This window comes from Heptranchias perlo, chromosome 11 (genome assembly GCF_035084215.1).
Source record: "Heptranchias perlo isolate sHepPer1 chromosome 11, sHepPer1.hap1, whole genome shotgun sequence".
Classification (NCBI taxonomy): Eukaryota; Metazoa; Chordata; class Chondrichthyes; order Hexanchiformes; family Hexanchidae; genus Heptranchias; species Heptranchias perlo.
Genome location: NC_090335.1, coordinates 24011168 through 24017167, shown reverse-complemented (window position 1 = coordinate 24017167; position 6000 = coordinate 24011168).

The window sequence follows — 6000 nt, the reverse complement described above, 5'->3', positions numbered from 1 at the left end:
TCACCGTGCTAAATGGGATAGATTCAGAACAGATCTAGCAGCTCAAAACTGGGCATCCATGAGGCGCTGTGGGCCATCAGCAGCAGCAGAATTGTATTCCAGCACAATCTGTAACCTCATGGCCCAGCATATTCCTCACTCTATCATTACCAACAAGCCAGGGGATCAACCCTGGTTCAAAGAGGAGTGTAGAAGAGCATGCCAGGAGCAGCACCAGGCGTACCTAAAAATGAGGTGCCAACCTGGTGAAGCTACAACTCAGGACTAAATGCATGCTAAACAGCGGAAGCAACATGCTATAGACAGAGCCAAGCGATTCCACAACCAACGGATCAGATCAAAGCTCTGCAGTCCTGCCACATCCAGTCGTGAATGGTGGTGGACAATTAAACAACTAACAGGAGGAGGAGGCTCTGTAAACATCCCCATCCTCAATGATGGAAGAGTCCAGCATGTGAGTGCAAACGACAAGGCTGAAGCTTTTGCAACCATCTTCAGCCAGAAGTGCCGAGTAGATGATCCATCTCACCCTCCTCCCGATATCCCCACCATCACAGAAGCCAGTCTTCAGCCAATTCGATTTACTCCACGTGATATCAAAAAACGGCTGAGTGCACTGGATACAGCAAACGCTATGGGCCCCGACAACATCCCGGCTGTAGTGCTGAAGACTTGTGCTCCAGAACTAGCCGCACCTCTAGCCAAACTGTTCCAGTACAGCTACAACACTGGCATCTACCCAACAATGTGGAAAATTGCCCAGGTATGTCCTGTCCACAAAAAGCAGGACAAATCCAATCCGGCCAATTACCGCCCCATCAGTCTACTCTCAATCAATAACAAAGTGATAGAAGGTGTTGTCGACAGTGCTATCAAGCGGCATTTACTCACCAATAACCTGCTCACCGATGCTCAGTTTGGGTTCCGCCAGGACCACTCGGCTCCAGACCTCATTACAAATATGGACAAAAGAGCTGAATTCCAGAGGTGAGGTGAGAGTGACTGCCCTTGACATCAAGGCAGCATTTGACCGAGTGTGGCACCAAGGAGCCCTAGTAAAATTAATGTCAATGGGAATCAGGGGGAAAACTCTCCAATGGCTGGAGTCATACCTAGCACAAAGGAAGATGGTAGTGGTTGTTGGAGGCCAATCATCTCAGCCCCAGGACATTGCTGCAGGAGTTCCTCAGGACAGTGTCATGGGCCCAACCATCTTCAGCTGCTTCATCAATGACCTTCCCTCCAACATAAGTCAAAAATGGGGATGTTCGCTGATGATTGCACAGTGTTCAGTTCCATTCGCAACCCCTCAGATAATGAAGCAGTCCGTGCCCGCATGCAACAAGACCTGGACAACATCCAGGCTTGGGCTGATAAGTGGAAAGTAACATTCGCGCCAGACAAGTGCCAGGCAATGACCCATCTCCAACAAGAAAGAATCTAACCACCTCCCCTTGACATTCAATGGCATTACCATCGCCGAATCCCCCACCATCAACATCCTGGGGGTCACCATTGGCCAGAAACTTAACTGGACCAGCCACATAAATACTGTGGCTACAAGAGCAGGTCAGAGGCTGGGTATTCTGCGGTGTGTGACTCACCTCCTGACTCCCCAAAGCCTTTCCACCATCTACAAGGCACAAGTCAGGAGTGTGATGGAGTACTCTCCACTTGCCTGGATGAGTGCAGCTCCAACAACAATCAAGAAGCTCGACACCATCCAGGACAAAGCAGCCTGCTTGATTGGCACCCCATCCACCACCCTAAACATTCACTCCCTTCACCGCCGGCGCACAGTGGTTGCAGTGTGTACCATCCACAGGATGCACTGCAGCAACTCGCCAAGGCTTCTTCCACAGCACCTCCCAAACCCGCGACCTCTACTACATAGAAGGACAAGGGCAGCAGGTACATGGGAACAACACCACCTGCATGTTCCCCTCCAAGTCACACACCATCCTGACTTGGAAATATATCACTGTTCCTTCATCGTCGCTGGGTCAAAATCCTGGAACTCCCTACCTAACAGCACTGTGGGAGAACCTTCACCAAACGGACTGCAGCGGTTCAAGAAGGCGGCTCACCACCACCTTCTCAAGGGCAATTAGGGATGGACAATAAATGCCGGCCTTGCCAGCGATGCCTACATCCCATGAACGGATTTTAAAAAAAATTCACCAGAATGTTACCAGGACTCCATGGGTTGGATTATGAGGAGAGATTACATAAACGCGGTTTGTAGTACCTGGAATATAGCTGGTTAAGGGGTGATTTTATTGAGGTTTTAGAATGTGATAAGGACAATTCTAAAGCATCAAACAGTTACAAAACGTTATGATTGCAATGAAAACATGTCGGACTTTTCTATTTCTTTAAATGTGTTTCTTTAAATAATTGTCTAAACAGTGAGTTTTGATGACATGATTAGGGTGCTTCAGCAGTGTATTTTTACCACGGGGCTCTGCCGCTTCTCCAAGCCATTCCATCCAATCATATCATCAGCACTCTCTGTTTAAATAAAAACAAAAATGACAGAAAAAAATCAAAGGGATGTCAAAACTGATCCTAACCCATTTTAAAAGGTTTCTTGATGTTTACATCCACCTCTAAGACATTTCTTTCAAATAGTCCTGAATAAAATGGCCACTATTGGATAACTTGGCCATTTTGTACACCAAACCCTTCCCCCCATACACACACACACACACAAACACACACACACACGTGTGCACGTGTTACTGTTGATATTCCAACAACAAGCCCCAGGTGCAATTAAAATACTCCATCAAGAACTCTGAATATTGTAAGTATTAAAAAAACAGGGTTCAGTGGAACAGCTCTACTTTAGGAAGACTACTGTGATCCTCATAGCAACAGGAGTAGACCATTCGGCTCCTTGAGCTTGTTCCGCCCTTCAATTAGATCATGGCTGATCTGTATCTTAACTCCATCTACCCGCCTTAGTTCCGTAACCCTTTATACCCTTGCCTAACAAAAATCTATCAATCTCAGTTTTGAAATTTTCAATTGACCCCCCAGTCTCAACAGCTTTTTGGGGGAGAGTTCCAGATTTCCACTATCCTTTGTGTGAAGACGTGCTTCCTGACATCAACCCTCAACAGCCTAACTCTAATTTTAAGGTTATGCCCACTTGTTCTAGACTCCCCCATCACAGGAAATCGTTTCTCTCTACCTACCCTGTCAACTCCTTTAATCATCTTAAACACCTCAATTAGATCACCCCTTAATCTTCTATACTCAAGGGAACACAAGCCTAGTCTGTGCAACCTGTCCTCATAATTTAACCCTTTAGCCCCGGTATTGTTCTGGTGAATCTGCGCTGCACCGTCTCCAAGACCAATATATCCTTCCTGAGGTGTGTGCCCAGAACTGAACGCAGTACTCTAAATGCAGTCCAACCAAAGCTGTATATAACTGTAACATAACTTCCACTACTTTGTATTTCAGACCCCTTGAGATAAAGGCCAACATTCCATTCACCTTTTTAATTACTTTTTTGTGCCGGTCCGCTAGCTTTTAGTGATTTCGGTACTTGGACCCCTAAATCTCTCTGCTCCTCCACAGTTCCTAGCTTCTCGCTAAACAAAGCAATCCACCAACATCAGGTCAGGTCAACGCAGAGGAGATGTTGCCAGGATAAAAAGTTAATAGACTCCATCAGGAGCTATCTAAATCAGATCTTGAGGTAATCTGTTGAAGGGGCCTTACTTGGCCACAGGGGGAGGTCCATTCTCAAAAGGCTCCGGAGTCGCCAGATGTTTCAGCGCCGAATAGGTCAGCTTAAAATGGAGAGGAAGGATTACAAGAAGTTCACTCTCCCAGAGGTTTACTGAAAAATCAAGGTCGAAAGGAAACAGTGCAAAAAAAAACTAAATCAAAAGTGGAGATCTGCAATAACTCGAAGGGGGACGACCTGAGTTTAAAGGAAACAAAGAGTGAAGGAAATTCATAAAGGGCACATCTGTGAGAAGTTAAAGCAAAAAGTATCAAATGTGAGAAGTGGGGGAACAGAAGAGGGAAACAAAAGTAAGATGGAGGCCACCAGCTATGTTTTCTGCAGGATGTTTATAAAGGCCACTATAGCCCCGATTGTACTCCCCCTCCCCCTCACCTGATGAGAATGGGGTGAGTGGGGGTTAAGATTGTGGCAGCGTGCCACTCACCATCTTCTCACTGACCTCATGTCCCGCGCCATTTTAACAGGTGCGGCATCGCGTGAGGCTGGCGAGGGCCTCATTGAAAGTCAGACGTCGGGATCTGATAATGTTAACCACGACCCGATGTTATTTTAACTTCGTGTCACGAGGTCAGCACCTGGTGTCGGCCTGGCCAGGGAAACCCAGCACCAAGGAGCAGCAGGCCTAGAAGAGGGCCGAGAAGGTAAGTGTTTTATAATTTTTTATGGTTTCCATTTGGACCAGGAGCAGGGGTGTTTCTCCGCGCCCCATAAGGAAACCTAGGGCTTCCACTTCCCTGGGGTCCCCATCCCCGACTGTAATCATCTATCATCCCCCCTCCCCCGATCTATTCACCTGACAACCGGAGACCGTTCCTGCAGTCCCCGTCTGCCCCAAGTTAAAATTGGGGCTTAATCTACAAACATTCAACACTTAATTATGCTCATACAGATGGATTTGACATCAGGGAGTTTAATCTGTACTGACAGGTTTCTTTTACAACTACAATACTGAGATGTCACACAATTCCAGCTCTTCCTCTTGTCTTTTTTTTCAGTTTTACAAATAGTTAAAGGTGAGGCCTTACATTAATGGCTTGAAAGACACTTTATGATTTGAAGAGCTGAGTGCTGTGGATTTAATGTAACACATTTTATTATAGAGCAGGACCAGAGGGCGCAAGGGGTAGTAATTAGAGTCAATCATGGGTCTCTGTCTCTATTGCCTTCTTTGACATAAAGATGAACTCCTGCTGGATGCTCTGAATCACTCTAGTCTGGACATTGAATTCAGTAACTTAAGACCTGAACTATCTTTACATCAGGGGGTTTTGGGACATTGGATGTGTCCAACGGTGTTCAAGGGAGAGGGGAGTGGGGGTTGACGTTTGGGTTGAAGACCCTTCATCAGAACACAATACCGACGGGGGTCTGAGCCTGTTGTCCTTGTGCTTTCTCTCGTGGGCACTGGTGGACCCACTGTGTTTTGCTTGCATTTTCTGTTTTAATTTCAGATCTGCTTCATTTGGAGCTTGCCCTTTTCTACTCTCTTACTCTGTTTTTCCTTATTTTTCACCTTCTTTGTGTGGTTCTCTCCCATGCCTTTTCATCGACCACTATTTGCAAATTATTTTTACATCTTTAATATGTCCCTGCATTGCCTCACTGATGATCTTGTCACCTGCAGTTTGCAGGTCGTTCAATTCATTTAATCCCTCTCAATGATTGGCGTGTCTGTTAATTCTCTGCGTCTTTCCCTCCCATTTTTTTTCAGTTTTTCCAATCTTATTAAAATTCCTGTTTATCTTTCAGTTTTCAGTTCTGTTGAAGGGTTACAGACCCAAAATCGCATAACTTGTCTTCTCTCGTTACTGGCGTGCTCTTTATTTGCAGCAATTTCTATTTTTATTTCGGATTTGCAATTTTTAAATTACTTTTGTTTTACTTCAGATGGTTGTTTGGAGGTATTGTTATTCATAGGGACTTTAGGCCCGATTTTAACCTTGCCCATCCAGCTGGCAGGAACAGGGAAGGCCGTTGGTTAAAATGGCGGTCTGGCGCTTCCGGACGCCATTTTAACCGTCCCAATTCTGGTTGGGGTGGGGGGAGGCACCCACCATAACCCACCAATATTTCAGGAAGTCATTCAGATCACGATGTGATTTTTATTCCGGATCGCAGCTGCGACGCCCAGTGCTGGAGGCACCATTGAAACCTAATCGCAGTCAGGATTGTGACCGGAAGAGGCCCAGTTATGTTTGATTTTTAAATTTTTTTTAAAGGTTTCCTTGTGGGCCAGG